The sequence below is a fragment of the Camelus ferus genome, chromosome 22 (assembly GCF_009834535.1).
Source record: "Camelus ferus isolate YT-003-E chromosome 22, BCGSAC_Cfer_1.0, whole genome shotgun sequence".
NCBI lineage: Eukaryota > Metazoa > Chordata > Mammalia > Artiodactyla > Camelidae > Camelus > Camelus ferus.
Window position 1 is genome coordinate 9,002,106 of NC_045717.1, and position 21,738 is coordinate 9,023,843.

The window sequence follows — 21,738 nt, forward strand, 5'->3', positions numbered from 1 at the left end:
AGATACTGCTTTTTTTTTTTTTTTACACCAATTTAAGGTCTGTGGTCACCTTGCACTGAGCAAGTCTTATCAGCACCATTTATCCAACAGCATTTACTCCCTCCGTGTGCCTGTCACATTTTGGTAATTCTCGCAATGTTTCAAACCCTCCACTAGCAAAAAGATTATGACACACTGAGGGCTCAGATGATCATTAGCATTTTTTAGTAATGAAGTACTTTTAATTAAGGTATGTACATTGTTTTCTTTAGACATAATGGTATTGCACACTTAATAGACTGCAGTATGGTATAAATATAACTTTTATGTGCCCTGGGAAACCCCAAAATTTGTGTGACTTGCTTTATTGCAATATTCCCTTTACTGGGACTAAACCCACAGTCTCTGAGGCATGCCTATAACATGCACCGGTGAGAGCTCTTGATTATAGAACATTTATTTTTAAAGGTCAATTTCACTGCTTTTTAAAATTACGTATGTCCTAAAGTGAAATAGTGACCAATAGAGATGCTTAAGGCAGCTTTCTTTGCAGAAGAGTGCTTAAAGCTGTTCGACGTGCTTTGAGTGCTTGATTTTTCTGCAACCAAGTTTCCTTTGTGTCTGCAATAGTAAATTGTTCAGCCAAGCCTTCCTTCATAGACTATACTTAGATCATCTTAAGCCCTTCTGAATTCGCAAAAATTCCAAATTTCTGAATCCACAAGTTTCCCTGTATTCCTGGGGTGCTCACCAGACAGCAGTTCTGGCCGGAATTCCTAAGCCAGGTGCACATTCGTGCTCTTCCCAGTTACCTATTTCAACATAGCAGTTCAGGGGCCAGGTGATGCTGGCGTCCCATGCGGAGAGGCCCCCAAGAGCAGCAGGGACCCCTGAAGACCCCGCTCATCCATCCCAGCCCTCACCTGCAGCTGGCCTAGGTTTGTGGCCCAGGCAGGTGATTCTACCCAACCTGCTGCTGATTTGTCTGCCTTGAATTCTCCTTCACTCCCTGTCCCTTGCCTGCCTCCCCCCAGGTGCCCCATTCTCGTGTGTCTACAGGGTTTTATACACCCGGTGAGGACATTTTTTCCTGTCTTGCAGTGGATTTTGAACAAGTATCTCTGTCTCCCACATTGGGGTAGATTCGTTTCTGCTCCAATTATTATATGGAGAAAGCAATAAAGCAGAATAAAGAGAGAAGATTAAAAATCATATCATAGTGTCTAAATGCCCTGAAAAGGCATTCTTATAAATTACAGCACTCAGATACGGAACTTTCTTCCAGAACACGACAGCATCACCATTAGCAGCAGCACGATCAAGCCCCCAGGCATTTGTCACTTACTAGGTACCAGGCGATGTGCTAAGCACTTCATATGCATTTCTCACCATTTCCTGTTAAATGCCCCCTTTCCCTCACACACTGATGTCTGGTATTAGAATCCAACATCCTCTGTTAAAGTTAGGTGCTAAAATCCATCCATGCTGACAGTCAAATGCCGACAAAAAATTGTAGTTGCTTTTGTTTTTTTGCCCAGTGTTTAGCCAGAATACACCTCATGGACCCTCCTGGTGGACAGACCACCGTAAATTGTATGAATTAGAAATTGGCCCCGCCTCCACGTAGTTGACTCCAACATGTCAGAAAATTGTCGTGATATATTGGTTTGTTAGGATAAGGGTTTTATTGTCACACCCTAAGGAGGAAAATACAATAAACATACAGCCCCACATGTCTGTGATGTGACTGGACCCCCCCTCAGGATTATGTCCATGTTGTATACGTGCGCTCCGGGAATCAGAACTTCCATCCGAGGTATTTCTGATCAGGAGATTGAGTGTGACTCTGATGGTTTGCTTTGGGAAAAAATACTGGTGATTCTAACTGCTGTCATTTATTAGAGTGTTTTACATACTTGCCACTGTGCTGGACACCAAAGTTTAATCCTTAAAAAAAACCCAACAAGGTAGCTGTTAAAAAAAAGGAAATGGAAAAGGGAAGGAGGTGTGTCAGAAAAGGAAACGGAGGTGCGTGGAGGGCTGCTTGACTTGCCTAAGGTCACACAGCTGGTGGGTACCCAGTCTGCGATCCTCTCCCATGTCTGTGATCTTCCTCCCCAGTCCCAGTCACCTCGAATGGCTCAGGCTCAGAGAACGCCAGCACCTCCCATCCAGCTGCGTGAGGCTGATGGCATCCTGCGTACCACCTCCCCCTGCCCCCGACCCCGTATCTCATCAGTCTGGTTGATTATATTGCTAAAACACACTGTCGATCCATGGTCATCTGCTGCCACCACCCAAGGCCAGGCTGCCACCTCCTTTCACCTGGACTGCTACCTCCTAAGGGATGTCTCCTCGTGCACTCTTGTCCCTGTCCCACTCATTTGGAATTGATATCCCTTTTCCAAAATGCACATCTGATCCCCTCACCCTCCAGCCTAAAAACCCTGTATCGGTTTCCCCTGTTCTCTTAGGGCAGAAGTGCAGGTCCTCCTACGTGCCCTACAAGGCCTGCTGGGTTCCATCCCAGCGTCATCACCACACTCACGCCCCTGGCCTCTGCGCTCCAGACACACTGGCCTCCTCCCTGTCCCTCCAGCCTGCTGGACTCCTTCCCACCCCTCGGCCCCATAGTAGCTTCTCCCCTGCTCCCCTGACTCCACCTGGGTGGGTCCCACTCATTCTTCCAACCCCAGCTCAGGTGTCCCTTCCTCCAGGAAGCCTTCTGTGATTGTGCCCTTGCTCCCATATACATCTCTGTGTGCAATAAATTCACTTCCGTAGCACCAAGCCCAGTGACAATTAAAGAGCTACTCGTGTAGTCGTTTCATCTCCAGGTGCCTCCACCAAGCTGGAAACGCCAGGAGAGCAGGATTACATTGAGATCTTCACCGCTGTAGCCCCCGTTCCTAGCATGGGACAAACATGCAATAGGTGCTCAATAAATGTATGTTGATTGACTAAATGACCAAGTGATTTCAAAGCCCCCTCCCTTTACTGAACACCACCCTGCCTCCACTGAGAATCAGTTGTCAGCGTGTCACCTAGTCTGGGAACAGGGCCTTATAGGAAGTTATGGGTCATGGAAAGCTGTGTGTCGGTTATTCCAGCATCTAAGCTGCTCATTAAGTTGATTTCATGCCTTCTGGGGGATATTCGTTCTCCGGGGTGGACACCGTAACTTGGGAGGTCTTTGCAATGATTTCTCGCTTTGAGTGGGAAGGCGGTGGTCCAGGAAGGGCATGTGAGTGAGCTGGCCCCATCTTTGGTCTTGGCCTAATGGATGTTGACTTGCCATCCACCAGTACTGGGATCCAAGTACCTTCATGCCAGGGGGCAGCCTTCATTACAATCTCCTTGTTCCAACGGACTAATTTCACATCCATGCAGACCTCCCCAGGCTAAGCATCCCTAATTGTGTAGAGGAAACTAATTGTAACTTTGGGATCCCAGAGGTTTTATTTGCTAGGCCAGGTTCATTGCATTGTTTGAAATTTGCTCTCAGTCTGATGCAGCGTTTTTGTTTGTTGTTTCTTTTTTAGGGGGGGTTACCAGACAAATATAAACAGAATAGCTCCTTTCATGTTTGCCATCTTGGAAAGAATATCCTTTAAACAAAAATCAGACACAAACAGAAAGGATGCTTCTCAGAGAAACCACACCACAGGGCCTGTGAGCACTGTAATGTGATTTCTCTGAATTTCTCCAGGGCCCTAGGAGCTCAGAAGAGAATGTCATGGTTTGTGCTGAAGCTCTCTTACCTTACCACTCCTCATAACCCTCTATCCCTGTGTATTTATGAAAACACCGTGAACACTGAAACACACTCAGGCCTCCCCTTTGGCCAGGAGTTTGAGGCCTGGGTAGACCCACTAGGCTTTTCCATTTAGAAAGATCATTTCATCAGTACGGCACTGGGACAAAAGAATGGTCGATCAGCAAGTATTTCTTCAGGTGCGGTGGGAGAATTAAAACGAGGAGGGAACAAACACACCAGAACAACAGAATGGAGGCTGCACCCCTGAACTGAGGAAGGGCCTGTGTGGTGGTGGAGATGAGAGGGTCCCAGGAGATCATCCCCACAGGCTGATGAAGTCAGGGAAGGCTTCCTGGAGGGGGTGCAGCCAGAGGGGCCCTGAAGGCACAGCGTATTTAAGCCATTTCAGGACCCGGAGGGAGATAACTTGCATCTGAATGCTGGCTTCACTGTATTTTAACAGGCCACCTTGAACAAGTTAACTACCTTCTCTGAATCTCAATTTCTCAGCTGCAAAATTAGGGCAAGATTTATCCTGACAAGGTCATTATTCTTTTTTTGTGGTTTGGTATTTAAGGATATAGGAGATAGTGTATAAAAGGTATTTGGCATTGTGTATGGTCCACAATAAGGGCTTAAGCATCATTAGCCACTGTTGATTGTTGTTTTAGTTCCCCACCTTTGCACAAGGCTCTCTGCCCTCCTGAACCACTCTTGCCCGGTCTCAGAGGCTGACTTTGCTCTTCTCTCAGGGCTGAACTTGAATGTCGGTGCTAGCAGAGCGAGCACCTCCCCCTCGTCCTGGGTTCTCCCGTAGGCTCCTGCTTCCCCATTACTAGACGTAGGACCAGCCTGACGTCTCCTGAAGGCGGTGTCACGCCCACCTCTGTTTCTCCCCACAGTAAGTCGGATAATTATTAGTTGAATGAGTAAGTGCATAAATGAGCTGTTTCTCTCCTGGAGTCTCACTCTGTGCAGGGAAAATGTGGATCGGGAGTAGGTCATTTAAAGGTGGGCGTTTTAAGCAGAATCCCAGCCAGCAGGAAGGGGAAGCAGGCTTGGGTGGCTCAGAACCATCCTCGCTCTCCAGCCTCTTCCCTGGAGCAAGAGCTTCCAATAGGTTAATTATTCCTCCGGGGAGCCCTTGCAGGTGATGATTGCTGTGCCGTCTGCCAGGAGCCTTGCCCATGTTGGCAGATGGATCTCTTTGGAGGATAAGAGAGCTGAAGTCCTGGTGGGCTTCTGGGAGGCACGTCGAGCCCCTGCCCCGGCATACTGAGGAATCCTGGATTCCTCAGAACTCCGGAGGGAGCCGCTGCTGCCTGGGAGAGCAGAACAGCAAGCTCCCAGTCACACCTGGAGGGGATGGAGCGAGCAGCACGGCTCAGCACCGCGCTCAGTGAGCATCAGCTGAATAATAAATGAAGGACGAATTCCTCCTCGCCTCTCTCCCCACGGCACATGCCACTCAGCCCACTGCGACCCAGTTCATCCTCTGGAAAGGGTGACTCTCCATCATGTGACTCTTCTGCCGAAAGATCTTCCTTCCCTCCCGTTGCTCATTCACTACAGCCCGACTCTCCGGGTGGGCCTTTGCCGACCTCCAGGGTCTGGCCCCAGATGACCCTTGTCGTTTGCTCTCTGACACTTTACCCACATCGATGGTTTGGAGCCAGAGACCCTGGACCCAGAACTCACTAATGATGCTCTCCAGGGGACGGGACACAGCTCTTCAAAGCCTCAATTTCCTCGTCCCTCAAAAGGCAATCACAATCTTTGCCTCCTCCAGTAATTGCAAGAATTAACAGAGATGCGGGTCAGAAGCACTTAGCCGACGGGAAAGCCCTTTCTAATGTGCTGGTGATTGTTAAACACCCTCCACTTCAGCCCCATTGCTCTGTCTGACACCCCTGGGCGGTCTTCGCCGACAGCACTTGCTCTCCTCTCTGCGAGGCTCTCTTGAGCCACTGGCAGTGAACGTGGCCAACTCAGTCAGCTGGCCCTTCTGCTTTGCCCGGTGTGCTTGCTGGTGGCATTCACGTGGAAAGCCCCGTGTTATTGCCAGCTTCAGAAGACAAGGCTCGGATTGCGTCTTATAATGACAGCCGCTATTTTTTCCTTAAATGGAGGTACTGAGGACTGAACCCAGGACCTTGTGCATGCACTGTTCCTCTGCACGGTCTCCCTCCCCGCCTATGACAGGGGCTATTGATTGAGCTCGCCCTGTGGATCAGACTCCCACGTAAGGCTGTGCATTTTGCACCGCGTTCAACTCTAGGGGGCGCTACCCAGATTGTAGTCTGTGCTGCTGATGTCTTCACAGGTGTGAGGCTGGTTTAGCGGTGCATGACCTCGCTTAATTCTCACAGCAGCCCCAGGAGGCAGGCTTCCCCATTGTATAGATATGCAAACAGACTGGGAGGGTGAGAATTGGCCCAAATGGCACAGCCAGCTAGGGAGGAGCTGGGATCTGACCCCAGAGCTGTTTCCCTCCACATTCTTTGGCGACCCGCTATGCTTCCCCACAGGGTGTCCCCGGGCGGGTGCTTACCCCCATCACACATGTCGATTGGTTGACAGACAAGTACACTAGGGCTTTGCTGTCTGCAAGGAATTTTGCCAAACAAACAAGAAACAGGACCTTCTATTACTCTTTCTGCTTCCTTGTGTGTAGGCGCCCAGGGAGAGGGAGACTTAACAGAGAAGAAACCCAGGCATATGTGCTTTTCCCCCTCATCCCCTTTCTCTCCTTCTTATCTGGTCCAGATGAATAACTTGCAAATTTATGGTGTCTCCTACCAAAATGAAAAGTGTCAAGAATGGAGTAAGGAGTTGGGATTTGGGGCTGAGTTGGGAGAAATGGTTCTAACATGTCCTGGTCACCTGCCAGGGAACTCCTGGTATATGGCAGCCTCGCTCCCCTGCGGCAGGCAGCCTCCCCCCGCCCCCTTCACCTACCTGTGGTCCTCAGTGATAACGTGTAGTCCTGATCCCACCGTATTTGAAATCACCAGCATCCCACCAGGATCACTGCGATGGCTGCAGGCCTGGCAGACGGGCAGGTTTCCCTCCCTCCCCGCCGTTCGGTGGCTCAGAGTGGAAGTGTCAAGGAACATTTTCAAGTCTGGCTCCAGTGCTTGGGTACATGGAGAAACATCTCCAGGATGGCATCTACCCAGATGATTAAAGCAGATGTTGGGAGGGGAAACTCTAGGAGTCACCTCAGGCTAGCGTGCCCTGGGCAGTTCTCTGTGTGCAGAAGTGCTAACACACCTGTGCCACAAACTCTCCAGCCACAAATCTTTATTCTCCTTCATTCGCCTGCACTCACTCAGCGCAACCTTAGGGCAGAACTGCTGAAGCCAGGAGGCTGAGCCTGCGGCCAGGAGGTCCCAGATGATCCAGTGCCGCACACCCTGCCCAGCCCAGGACACATCCCTCATTGTAGTTCTCAGGGCACACCATGCCTTTCCTTCCCAGAGAGATCTCTGAACTTGTGACTTGAGATTTTTGTGGAGGGGCAGATGGGAGAATCTTAGGCTCAGTGATGCCAGGGACCATGTCTTTCTTTTGCTCACCCCTGCGTCGTCAGATCCTAACACCATGTCTGGCACATAAGAGATGTACAGTGTTACTCCCAGGATGCACAGATGGGGCCATGGATGAATGATGGATAGATGAATCAATCAATCAATCGAGTAATCATTTGTTATTTCAACTTTTTTTTTCTGAAAAGGCAAAAGGCAAGTAAGAAGCAATCTAAACTCCATACATAACATAAGAAAAAGCAAAATAAAAATAAGTGTAGTCTTTCTCTTTTGGGGTCACCTTTTCGGCGGCTGCTCTGACTTGCCCTGGTGGGATTGATCTGTGCCTGTGTTTCTTTCCTGCCAAATCGTGGGAAATGCCAATGAGACAATTAGCGAGGGTCTCCTGGGCTCTCCCTGCCAGGGGCACGGAGGGCATTGGGCCTGGGCCGCCTGTCAGTGGTCGGGCAGGAGGTGACATTTGCAGAGGGAGGTGGCGGTGTTGTCAGCCGGTGAGATTCCAGGAGGGTTTGCAGGCTCCCTGTGGATTTGCAGCATTTATCCTCTGAAATAAGATGTTACATCTTCCAAGGGCCCGAAAGCCCACAAGTCATTGACCAGGAGGCACATCGCTCATGGCGCGTGGCACCGTGAAACAGAACAAGGGACGTGCTGGGTGGATCCGGCCTCCAGGGGACTTCTGGTTGGATAATTTCCAGACCTGAGACTCAGCTTCCCAGGTGAACTGAGCTGCAGAGGTCAGCTATTGCCCCTCCCCAGGGTTCTCGTTCCAGACCTGAGGAGGAGGAGGGCAGTGCCCTAGACTTCCTTGTTCCTCAGAACAGCAGCCGTAACGGTGCTGAGGGTTGTACGTTTTGAGTGTGTGTTATGTGCAGATGCTAAGCTCAGCTCTCTCAGTGCTCCGTCTCCTTAGAGCCTTGCAACAAGAAGACAGCGGCACCAGTTAGCCCCTCTGTGCAGATAAGGAAACCGAGGCTATGAGAGGTTTAAGGAAGTGGCTCAAAGTCTCATGGCTAGAAGTGGCCGAGTGCCTACTGGAAACCAGCTTGCCTGACTTCAGAGCCCCAAACCATAGCACCTTCAGCCTCTGAGCGTGTCCACCCATTTTATTGTCTGTGTAAACGTGCACCTATTTCCCCGGCAGGGCTGTACAGAGAAAATTTAAAAGGATTTCTTCTCCTCTACACGGATGGCCCTTCCTACAATGGATGCTTCTCCCCACGTCTCGGCCACCTTTTCTTCAGGCAGAGATGCAGCCGTGGGTTCTCAAAGCTGAGTGGAGGCATTTAAATCCCCAGTTCCCGCCCCTGCAGGTGCTGGTTCCTCTGATGGACGTGGCATCCTCTATTGCCTGCTTCCCTGGGCTTGGCCTAAATCTGGTCTTTGCCAGAGATCCTGGAGTGACAGCCGAGGGGCATGGAATCAAGTTGCTCATTCTTCCTTTTTTTTAAATTTTTTTTATTTTATTTTGATGGCGGAGGTAATTAGGCTTACCTATTTATTTTTTAGGTGGTGGTACTGGGGATTGAACCCAAGACCTTGTGCATGCTAAGCACGCATTCTACCACTGAGCTATACCCTCCCCACAAAGTGCTCATTCTTTAAACCAGTGTTTTCCAAAGAATGACGGTCAATATTATTTAGGGATACTTAAAAATTTTTTTCTAATTTATTATTATGCATTTAATTTCATGTATACTGGAGAAAAATAGCAGAGTTAACTCTTGATTTTACTGATATTACTATTTTTCCTCTTTAAATAGTTTTTCAAATGTGAGCCAATCTCAACAGGATTATAAGTAAATATGACAGAAATCTTGAAGTTGGAAAAAATGACAAAAGTTTGGAAAATGCCACATGAAACAAACCTTTACTGAGCACCTATTATTTGCCAAACACTCTACTGGGAACGTCACAATTAATAATGTGTGATGCCTGGCTTGAAGCTCTCCACCCGGTGTGGGAAACAGGCAGACCCGCAGTAACACAGGATGGTAGGTGATGTGTTGGCAGTTGAAGAAAGTGCAAATCAAGCCGGATGAAGGAGGAATCCATTTCCCGAGGATCAGTGTAATGGGCTTCAGAGAGGATTGCCACTTGACCAGGTCCTGAACGTGCCTCCATCACCCAGTTAGGAGTAGGCGCTCTACATGGAGCTTACACTCTTGTAGGGAAGAGAGGCCAAATCCTGTTGGTCAGGGAAACGTGACGCCAATGCAAGTTTTGACAAGCGCCCTGAAGGAAAGACGCTGCAGAATAAGGATGAGGGTGCTTCCCTGGTGGAACAATCGGAGAAGATCTTTCTGAGGAGCGGAGAGGAAGCCACCAGTCATGGGAAGAGTGGCCCAAGAGCATGCCAAGCAGAGGGAAGGGGTGTGGGCTGAGGCTCTGAGGGAGGAAAGAACTTGGGCGTCCTAGGAACAGGAAGCAAGAGGGAAAGCGGTCCCCAGGCCAAACGGCAAAGGGCCTTGGGGGCCACAGTGAAGAGTGACTTTGATTCTACACTCAGGGAGAAGTCAAGGGGAGGAAGTGAGAGGTTGTCTGGCAGACATTTGGGGAAATGGACTCTCCTGGTCGGGGACAGTTTGAGCAAAGGCCCAGAGATGTGAAAAAGCATGATGAACTTCAGGAAGGGCCAGTATAGCTCATGCCAGGAAGAAGCAGGGGCAAAGCTGGAGCAGCAGGTTGGAGCCCATTGGTCTAAGGCATCAAAAGTCACACCAGGTGCCTTGGACTTAACATCTGTTTTTTTAATTGTGGTAAAAGAGACATAACATATAATTTACCACCTTAACCATTTTGAAGTGTACAGTTCAGTAGTGTTGAGTGTTCTCACGGCATGTGCAGGCCATCTCCAGAACTCTTTTCATCTTACCAAACTGAAACACTATACCCGTTAGAAAACAGCTCTGCCTGTTTCCCCACCAGCCTCAAACCCCAGCAACCACCACTCTGCTTTCCATCTCTGCGAGTTTGACTACCCAGATACCTCACCCAAGTGGAGTCACACAGTGTTTGTCTTTTTGTGTCTGGCTTGTTTTACTTACCATAATGTCCTCAAGGTTCATCCACACTGTAGCACGTGTCAGAGTGTCCTTCCTTCTTATGGCAGAATAATATTCCATTGTATGGATGTACCACATTTTGTTTCTCCATTCATCTATCAACAAGGGTTCCTTCCACCTCTTGGCCATTGGGAATAATGCAGCTGTGAACATGGACGTACAAATACTTCTTCAAGACCCTGATTTCCATTCTTTTGGGTACATACGCAGAAACAGAATTGCTGGATCTTCTGGTAATTCCATTTTTAACTTTTGGAGGAACCACCATCTTGTTTTCCAAAGCAGCTGCACCATTTTACACTTCGACCCACAGTGTAAAAGGGTTGCAACTTCACATCCTCACCAACACTTATTTTTGGGAAATAATACAATTTTTAATAGCAGCCATCCCATTGTGTGTAATGGGGTATCTCATCATGGTCTTGATTTTCATTTTCCTAACAATTAGTGATGTTGAGCATCTTTTCATATGCCTGTTGGCCATCTCTGTCTCTTCTCTGGAGAAAAGTCTATTCATGTCTTTTGCCCATTTTTTGATTGGGTGGTTTTGTTGTTGTTGCTGAGTGGAATTTATCTCCTAAGCAGTGACAAATTAAAGGGTTGTTAAGCAGGGTGTTATCATAGTTAGATCCAAACTGCAGAAATGGAGGTCTGGCAGTAGGAGAGATGTGTTGGAGGGTAGAAACACGAATCTGGGCTCCCAGGGAGCTGGCTTTGTGATGATCCAGTTGAGAAATAGCAAGAGCCGGAACCAAGGCAGTGGTGATGACTAACTGAAGAGCTAATTACATCCACTCACTCCTGAAAACTACAGTCCCCAAAATCAGAGATCTTCGTAACCCCCTAGAGAAATGGGCTCCTTCTCAGGACCTCATATCCACCCTTCTACAGTTGGGTGGGTGAACTCAGACTTCCGGCTCTTTGGGAACTATGGCTTGTAGTTTTATGATGACCCTGAATTCTGAGTCACTGCTTCTGGAGAAAAACACCGTGTCATTGAGTGCCCTGTGGGATGAAACATATCCTGTGCAAATCACTTTCTGAATCAAGCTGGTAGAGGCTCCAGATTTTACCCATCTGGGTTCACGGGCTGACCCTTGTCAGCTGGCTTTGAATCCGTTTTCTAGCAGCTGGCTGAGCTCTGAAGTGTGTCATTTTAGCAGTAAGAGGACCAAGACCTCACTTGGTTCCTGACTTTGAATGTAACAAATAATACTTTCTTTCCCTATTTTAGAAAAAGTAATGGAGCTTAGAGTTGGCAAACCTGGGCTTGACTTTGGGGCTGAGCACATCACCTTCAGAACCTCAGTTTCTGCTTCTATAAAAGCAGGGAAACAGCCCCCCTCCACACACACACACACACACACACACACACACACACACACACACACACAATTTTTTAACCAGAGACTACAGTCTTCCTCACTCAACATCCACACCAGCGTCTTCCCTGTGCACTTTCCCGTCCTGAGAGACGGGAACACTGAAAAGGACCATCCCCAGTCTGCCCTGCAGCCAGGCCTCTGGGGGCGACTTAATAGCTGCCATCTGATGTGTTTGTACAAGTCTGGAATTCAGAACTGAGTTATGTGGGGAGAGAGGGGGTCTGCCGGGGGTCCACCCTGCTGCTGTGGCCCCAGCAGGCACGGCGTGGCCATGGAGCCAGCAGCTCTGGGTGTAGCCTCCAGATCCCCACGTGGCAGCTAAGACGGTCTGATTCTGGAGCCAGCAATGGGGGCCACCGCATCCTGCTTCCCCCGCTTGTGCAGAGTAGGAGCTCCCTTGGCTGGCCAGTTCTGCAGTGTTACTCCTGCGAGCTGCTCCCAGAGGTGCACCTGGAGCCTCCTCCTCCAGCACATCCAACAGGTTTGTAAGCGTCTAATCCCATTTGCTACAGAATGTGTATAGATGCTTACAAAATTGTTGGTCTTCTGGCTTAAACTTTCTAGAGTGGTTCCTGTTACCTGTAACCAATCCCAGACTGGTTTACAGATGACACAAAATAACAAGCAAATGTTCCTAGTGCCCTTTGAAGATGCTCAGTGAAAACTGGTTCTGAGTCTGAAGTTGAGGCTGGTCTTCACCTTGGCAGAGGAGGCTGATGCTTCCCTCTATGATGAGATCTCAGGGATGAGAGAAAGGGATTTGTCTGCCTTCCCCCCTCCACTCTGCTGAACCCTCCCACCTGCTCATTAATCTCTGGAAGGTGTTGAAAAAGGGAAAAGACTTTCTCACTTGGAAGTCAGGCTCAAAAACTGAAATGTCCCTGCATTCATTAGACTGGCTTGAGTTGAAATGAGGGGCAGTGGTTGATCTAGGCTCCTTCCCTAAAAGGAAGATTTAAGGAGGAAGGAATGAGAAAGACGGAGGGTGCTGGACCTCATTTTCGCAGGAAGGAGAGAAGCAGGACATAGGGAAAGGAAGCCAGACGAAGACTAGAGCTAGCAGTGCCCTCAGGCCAAAAGGCCTGTCCTCCGGAAGCACGCGGAGTCAGGATGCTCTGCAGGCCGTGCCCATACACACCAGGCAGTCCCATTTCTCTGGCTCCTGTGAGCAGCTGGAAGTTGTCCAGATTGACTGAAGCACCAAGAGCAGGGGCGTCGGTGGTGCGAAGAGAGACTGGAGAAGTGGGCAGCAGTCAGAGCTTGCAGGGCCTTACGGACCAAGTTAAGGACTCTGGTCTAGTTCAGTGGTTGGCAAACTTTTTCTATAAAAGTCAAGATGGTCTATGTGATAACTACTCCGCTCTGCTCTTATGGCGTGAAGGCAGCCACGGACAGTACATAGCTGAGTGTGACTGTGCTCCAGTAAACTTTATTTAGACAGCAGGTTAGATTCAGCCCACGGGCCATATTTGCTGATGCCAGGCCTAGTCTAAAAGGCATTTAGGAAAGGATTACTTAATCATATTTATGTTTGTAAAAGGAGCCCTTTGACTTCAGGGTGGGGAGCTGATTGGAGGGAGCAGAGGGGTCCGAGCAGCCCAGGAGGAGGTGATGGTGGTTTAGGTGAGGATGCTGCCAGTGGAGACAGACAAGTGAATTGCCCAGATATTTGGAAGTAAAAATAATAGAACTTGGTGATTAAATGGATATACGAATTAAGGAGAGGGAAGTATCAAGACCGATACCCAGGTCTCTGGCTTATAGAATGTTCTGGGGGTCAATTCGCTCGCCCTGCTTTTCCTCTTCCATCTAGTCATGTGCTCAAGCAAACCAAGTCCCCAGAACATTCTCGGTTCAGGCATCTCTCTTCCGGTCACGGATGCACTCTTACAGTCCTGGTTGTAAGGCTCTAGGCTGGAATCATCCTTGACTCCTTTCTTCCTGTGAGTCCTGCTCTCATCTCATTAAGTACCTGATCTGTCAGCTCGGCTCCTCGACGCCTGTTAATGCAAATATCCTCGCTTTCCACATCTTCTCAATTCCTAGCTCAGATGGCGAGACTTCTGATGTAACGTGTTCAGGTGACAAGGGAGTCCCAGACTATTTGTCTGCATCAGTTCAGTTCCTGAGTTAGGACGGCAAGAGACTCTTTATCAGGCAGCGTCCGCCCACAGTTTCTTATTCATTCCCAGTGCCTCCCCCACCCCAAGTCCAGCCCACTCTCAGGCCCAGACTCCTTTCCAGCATCCCCTATAATTAGTTTATACGTCACTGCTGGTCAAACTTCATGAGGCACTGTTTGAGTGAGCCTGTCTGAGAACCTCTGATGGGTGCCCAAGGCCCCCAAACCAAAGCTGGTGGCCTTCAGCCGGCCTTCCGGCATCACAGAATGTTACAGCCCAGCCCCTCTCTGTGACGGTGGTCTCTCTGTCTTCCCCTTTGGGACCCTTTGGTCCTGGTCAAGCCCTTCCCCATCCTCGGATGCACCATGCACACTCCCACCTCTGCAGATTTTTATTCATATTGGTTCCCACCCTCCACTTACTGTGTTCTATATAGGATGGATCTTATTTACAAAGAGGAAGACCTCAGTTTGAAACCTTGCACTTGACTGAGTAACGCTGTAGCATGAGGCCAGTTACTTAGGGTCTCACTTTGCTCATCTCCTCTGCGAAGTGGGGTTCATTTCATTAACCTTGCAGGGTTGGTAGGAGTATTAACAGAGAAAACTCACATCATGCATTTAGAAAGTGGCAGGTGTTCAGTAAATATTGCCTTCCTTCCCCCACGTCCCCTGAGAGTGGTTTAAATAATTAAGCAATCGTTTATGAATAAAGGTGCAAATAGTGTCTGGCACATAGTAGGTGAGCAGTAAGGGTTGACTATATTTTTTTCTTCTTTAATTTGAGGAATTATTAGGCAGAATTTATGAACAAAACAGTTCTCCTTCTGCTTGCCATTCCATCATTATGATAATCAGTTTTGGGAACTCAAGGGATCAAGAACCCAGGCGGGGTGGGGAGGCCACTTGGAGCTGGGACAGGACGGGAAGAGATGCTGCCAGAGGCAGGAGGAGGGCACTAATGTGTGCATTTCCCAAAATCAACTTCCCCTAATTTTTAATTTTGCTAATGGCTAGTCTTTATTTGAGATGTCATGCTGAAATAACTTTTAATAACGGAGAACTAATGCACTCATTTTTTCCTCTCCCTTCCTCTACATCAGCAAGGACTCGGTGCAATGATGTATATCACCCTTTTATTTTAATTAAGCATAGAGCTGTGAGAGGCTTGTCAAAATGTTGCCAACAGAGAAATGCTTTAACGGATGTGAACTTGAGGTTGGCTTGTCCCATATATCTTTACTACATAAAATCGCCCTCTTCCTCTTGCACGTGAGGTGAATGGCTGAGCCGGGTGTGCACTTCTGAGTGGAAGCACTGAGGGAGTTCGGAAACACGAAGAGTGTGAGACTGTGAGAGTTTCCCAGAAGATCAGAGAGGAAAGAAAAGCTATTTTTCTGTGCATGATCGTGTGCAGGGAAATATCTTTTTAGATAGAGGTTCCCTATCTTTTTTCCTTCCACAGGTCAGGTGACAGATGATGTCCAAATACATAGATTTTTGAGAAAAAAAAATAGGATTTTTATATCAGAGACCTGGGATTCAGACTGGAGCAGTCTGACGCCAGAGCCTTGCATTTGGCCATCCCTCTAAGTTGCTCCCCCTCTGAAGGAGCGTAGCAATGTGTCAGGACGGTGAGATGGCAAAGGCTGTAAATGAATGAACGAGTGATGCGCTGTGGGCACTTATGGGAGGGCTTATATCTAATGCATCAATGAATGCAGCATGGAAGACTTGGTGGTGTGGTTTTTTGTTTTTGTTTTTGTTTTTTTCAAAAATAGGGAGAGACTCAGTTTAAATAAGCCAAAAAAGGAGACCGGGACAGAAACATACAGAGCAACTGACTTAAAGAAAAGAGGATTTAAGGAGAAGACTTAACCCGCACTCAAAGAAGTAAGCTTGAACTCGGAGAGGGAGAAGGAAGGCGGCAGTCTTGGAATCGGTGCAGAAGCTCCCTGAATGCCAATACATCGGCTCGATTCACAAGGGTAGGAAAGAGGCATTCAAACTGAATAAGGAAGTTGGTGAGACGGAGCCCCGCAGCGGGAATCTGTATTCCCTCTGTGCAGCCCTGACTGTCTCACTGGTGAATAATTCATGCTGAGATTATCCTCCCTGCCTCTAGTTAAGCTGTTGCTCTTGCTCTCCAGAGAATTGGCCCCCGGTGCATGAAGCTGTTGTGATTTCCCTAAGAGTGAGGTGTCCTGGAGAGGGGAAGTTAGCGACCCAGGGAAGTTCACAGAGACAGGGTCTCACAGACTCTGGGGGGTGGGGTGGGGGGCGGCATGAAAGGGCCAGAAGCTCCAGCTGGCTGAAATCTTTGACTCCCGAACATAAGCCAAATTAATCAAATAAGCATGCACATCTTCCCCGAAGGCAGGGCTGACATCCGCACTTTGTAGCCCTTTCTTGTGCTCCTCTTAGAACTGCCCAAAAGGGGCCAGAGAGCCAAAAGTCCTTTATCTTCCAGAATCAAGGTCAGTGTTACAGAGAGTTTGCTGTTCGGGGAACTTGTGGTGCTAGAGATCCCCTGCTGGAAAAAAAAATGACAGTCACTTCCATATAGAAGAAGCCAAAACCCCCGTTTGATTTTAACCCCTTGGAACCACTTAGTATGTGCTGACCATCGACATGGACCGTCATCAAAGCAAGGTCCTTGAATCGGAGAAAGCATATTGAATGATATCAAATTGAGTGCAAGTCACCAAAATGCGGCGTGGAAGAAGGCTCTTTGCTTGGGTCTTCCTACTTTTTAATCAATGAGGGAGTGGCCTTAAATAATAAATGTATAGAATCTAAAATATAATCTGTTACTGTTGCTGTTATTATTATTAAAATTATTAGAGTTGACAAAATAAAGCATTTGGTGACATTTAATCTGGAAAAGAAAAGCCTAAATAGTGATTCAATTTGTCTTTATTAGATAAAGGGCTTTGTTTGTTTTTAATTATAAAAATAAGGGTTCTTTTTTACAAAAAAAAAACTTATTATCTAATTTTACAATGTAAAAGTCCCTGTCCTCTCTTGAATTCCTCTCTACAGAGTTAGCCATCATTAAAAGCTTGGATCTCTTTCCAGAAAATCTCTATGCAGGATCAAATGTAATCAGTCTGCATAGTGTTTCGAAGTTTGCTGTTTCATCTAAAATTATATCATGGCTCTTGTTTCCATGTCAGAACATAAATCTTTTTCGATAAACTGCATGGTATCCTGTTGTCTAGATGCACTAGAATTTAGTTTAACGTTAGCCAGGTAAACATTGATAGAGATTTAAATTGTTTCTAGTATTGCCAGGACAATGCTGCAGTAAACATCCTGTATCTCTACACATTGCTCACAGTGTATCTACAGGATAAATCTCCAGGCGTGGAATGGCTGGGCAGAGGGTATGAACACTTTCTGTTTAGGTAGGTTTTGCTAAGTTGTCCTACGGAGGGCGTTTGGGTGTCTGTTTTGAGAAGGCTGTTGCTGTATCTGCAGAACATTTTTAAGAAAAAAAAAAATGAAATGGGCACAAATGAAAGCCAGAGTTCTTTGAGCCAGACTAAAAGTCGAGCTCTGTCATCTGTGTGTAACCTTGAAAGCATCACTGAGGTTGTGACGGCTCCTTTTCTGAAGAGCTTCAGGCAGAATCCTCCCTCGTCCTGGCCCTGATGCCACACTGCCGCGCTGGTGCTCAGGGAGGCTGTCGCCGTGCCACACGTCCATCCACCATCCAGACCACTGAGGGCTGAGTTCTTCCACCTAATCATAATTAATGGCAAGTGCAAGGGAGCTGTTGGAAACATAAATCAGGTTCACAGACCTCTTATAAAATATCTTCTAAAAACCCTCACCTCAGCGCAGCCGTTGACAACATGGCTGGGGCCTCAGTGACAACTGATGTACGAACTTCCTTTACCAAAGTATTACTAGCCCCAGGGACCCTTTAAATTTCATTTTCTTTTTCTTTTGCCCAAGCCAGAACATCGGGCAGAAATGCATATACATGTAAGATGAATGCAGTGCACAGGTGAGACCTCTCCTGCTATGAGTCTCTCCACACCTTGAATTTTGGATTCTCAAGCCATTTATAAATGCAGCTTCATTTTTCTTCCCTGTCATTACCTGATTTCATCAGAAAATCTCAGCATGTGGTTCTCTTTTCCCTTAATTCATTAGACTTGGCATTGCTGTTTATTATATCAACGTGACATCTGTCTCATACAACATCTTTGAAGCACCAGGATATTTGAGAAAAAAAAAAAATGAGGACTTAACTCTTCAGGACTAACTGGAGACTGTTTAAATTTATAGAAGTGACCTTTGTAGATCTTCCTCCGGATAGAAATATATTTGTAACCAAAATGATAATCCGTATTTCCTCATTCCTAAGCTGAGATGAATGGAAAGAGACTTGGGGGAAAGCTGGGCCATTTATTCACAGGTTGTTTAAAGTCGGAGTTAGTCTGTCTTGGGAGAGAAGATTGTATTAGCTTGATAAACAGTGCTGCAAAGGTTTCCTTGGCTTCTCCAAAGAGGAATTAGATTTGAATACACCAAAACCTTCCATACTGGAGGATGTGCTTCCAGAGATAATATGGACATAAAAGCAATACCGAATTTTTTTTTTTTTTTTTTTTTTTTTTTTTTTTTTTGGATGGGAAACAGGAGACATTACAACAGACTTGAGGATTTAGAGAAAAGGCTGGCAGGAAGCCACAAGGGCATGGTGGAAGGGCGAGCTCGGCCATCTTTCTTCAATACAGACAGAATCTTGCATTAAAAAAAAAAAAAAGAAAAAGAAAAAGAAATCATCGGTACTGTCTGCAGCCCGGTGTGCCTTCTTTGGAGTTCTGGCCGGGATTCCTCAGTGTGGAGGATCAATAAAAAACAAAGATGGGGCTTTGATGGTGATTTATGTCAGTTCTTCCCTCTCCTGTAGTGCCACACACAGATTCGGCAGTAGGCAAGGAAACTGGTGTGTCCAACCAAGACACAGCATCCCATGGAGCTGGGCAAGAGGGATTCGGAGCTGCTAAAACCCGGCTCATAAGTCTCGTGGTGTGGTAACACTACGACTCAGCTAGGAGCTACTGTTGACTCTGTCCCTGGAACTCAAGCTCGCTGCACAACTGACCTTAGATAAGGTGTTGGTTTCAGGTCCTTTTAGAGCCTCTCAGGCCCTCAACTTGACAATTACTATGCAGTGATGTTCGTGGTTGTCTGTTCCCAGTTACTCATCATTCCACCGGAGAGATAGAAAAACTCCTCTTTAGCGATCCCTTCATTTATTTCCGTCTCCTTTGTACCTCTGAAGCTGAACGTATTAGTCATGTTGTACAAGGATTGCAGGGTTGTTCCCAGCTGTTCAGAAGGAGAAGGGGGAGAAATGACAGGCAGAGAAGCCGCCATCAATAATACAGAGCATTTTGTATTATTTTGGTGTTGTCAGCAATCTAGCCAGACCCAGTCGCTCTCCTGTAGGAGGCTTCCCCGGGGGAGCTGAGACAAGAAGTCCCTGGAGAAAGAGAGTTTGGGCAGCCAGGGTGTGGGGGAGTGGGTGGCCAGGGATAGAAAAGAGAAAAAAAAAAAAAAAAAAAAAACCTCTGTTAAGACTGAGAAATACATTATCTCTAAAATCGGCAGTCCCTTTTGGTGAGTTAAGTGGAAGCAAGTTATGATCTAAATCAATAGAATTGATAGTGTTTTCATCTTGAAAGGTTAACTGTATTTTTGACACTCCCCTATCTCCCAAGCAACTTGGCTTTTAAGAAAAATGAAAATAAAATCCTCTGGGCAAGGAGCCTCGGATACACTTAATTTAGGGCTGGTATTTACGAGTGGTCATTGACCTTGAAATTCCATTAGCACTAATGAAGGACAGTGCTGGATGCGTCCTGCCTGGAGTCCGGGAAGTGGCGCGCGGGGTGCCCGGAGGGCCCCGCCCCTCTGGCTCCACACTCCGCTGGGACCTGGCTCCCAGGGCTGCTGCCTCAGCTGCAGCTCTGTCACGCAGAGCTCAGCGGACAGCCTCCCCTGGCTGTGCGTTTTCCAGGTTTTCCCTGCAGAGGAGAGGAGAGAAACCCTGTTCAGGTGAGAGTCTGTTGCTCGCTGTACATGCTCTTTCTTGACCAGCGCAACAGAGTCCCAAGGCACATAGGCAACTGGCATCCTAAAATTTCCCATCTGGAAGAGACCTAAGTGACCACTTGAACTGAGATTCCCCCGTGATACCCATCGCCTGGATTTAACAGTTGTGAATATTTTTATTTTCCCCAAGTATTTTAAAGTAAATTATAGACATCGTGACACTTTGACATCTTTCAGTACACTTTGCTTAAAAAGTAAAAATGTGTTCTTACAAATTACAAACACCACACGTAACAAAGTGAATAATAGTTTCTTCGTATCATCCGATATCTAGTCCATATCCCAAGTCTCGCAACTGTCCCCCAAAATATGTTTCAAAACCTGGCTTGTTCAAACTACAGTCCAAACACAGCTCATGTATCACAGCCCATGTATTTAGTCATTGTTCCACTTCAGTCTGGAACTGTGCTGTTCACTGTAGTAGGCTCTGGCCACGTGTGGCCAAAGAGCTGTTGAAATGTAACTGGTCCAAATTCAGATACATGGTAAGTGGGAACTGCACACTGGATTTCAAAGACAGTACCAGGAAAAGAATGTAAAATATCTCATCAACAATTTTATTTTGATTGTATGTTGAAATTATAGTATTTAGGACATCTTGGGTGTAATAAGATTTATTATGAAATATATTTGTTTAAATTAATTAAATACATTAAATGTATTTTATTTAAATGTGTTATTAAATATATGGTACTTTTTAATGCAACTACTAGAAAATTAAAAATTGCATTTGTGGCTTATATATTTCCATTGGATGGTGCTGGCCTAAAACATTATCCTCTGCTTTTTTTTTTTTTTTAATTGAAGTATAGTTGATTTACAGTATTGTGTTAGCTCTGATGTACAGCATAGTGATTAGTTATACATTTAGATATATATTCTTTTTCATTATAGGCTATTACAAGATATTGAATACAGTTCCCTATGCTATACCTTGTTGTTTTACCCTTTGCTTTTAATCTGAAAGAGTTCCCTTTTTTTTTTTTTTTAATTTTCATGCCATTGACTTGTCAAAGAAACCAGATCCTGAAGCATGTCCTAGTTTCTGGATTTTTCTGCTGGCTTCTCCATGCTGCAGTTTAAGGTGTTCCTCCAGCCCCTGCATATTTCTAGCCACAGGTTAGTTAGGCTTGCTTGGATTCGGGTTTAAATGTTTTGACAAGAATACTGCATGAGTAACACTGTATCTCAGGATGCACCTAACGTGGTTTAACTGTTTTCATGCTGAGCCTGATCAGTGGGTTCAAGTGGTTACAACTGATCCCTCTTTTGGAAAGTTCTTTTTCTGCCCTCACTACCAGCCACAGTTTGTGACTAATAACTTGGCACCCTGAGTCAACCTTTAACTGTTTAATAATTGCAGCATTCATTGATGACTGTTGCCGGAATCAGTTACCTAATTGGAAACTGCAAAAGGATTCTTTTCCCCCTACATTCTGCTTACATCTATTCATATGTAAAGAAAAGCTCAGAAACCTGGGCTGTTTGGTTACCCTGAAATACAGTTCCTATGGGAGAAACCAGATAAATGATTCTTTAACTACCAGTTTTCAGAATAGAGTTATATAGTAGTGAGAAATGCTTTTTTTTTTTTTTAACTTTCTCTTTGGAATACATTTGTGAACTCATGGATTTTTTTATATTAAATATCAAATAGAATTTTGTAAGTTTTTAAATCAGTTTCTAGCATTGAAAAATCTACAAAAAGAAATCAAAAATGTTGCATAAAATCTGTAGTTTGAAATTCCTG

At 46.5% G+C, this 21,738-nt stretch overlaps 1 protein-coding gene and 1 long non-coding RNA gene across 2 annotated transcripts in view; both read left to right on the top strand.

The window, feature by feature from the left end:
- SLIT3 (slit guidance ligand 3) overlaps positions 1 to 21,738 on the top strand; it is a 583,256-nt gene that overhangs the window by 337,072 nt on the left and 224,446 nt on the right. The window lies entirely within an intron of this gene.
- Positions 775 to 21,403, top strand: LOC116658995. Its single transcript, XR_004314253.1, has 3 exons — positions 775 to 786; positions 2,219 to 2,222; positions 21,237 to 21,403. It is a non-coding gene; the product is annotated as an uncharacterized LOC116658995 (long non-coding RNA).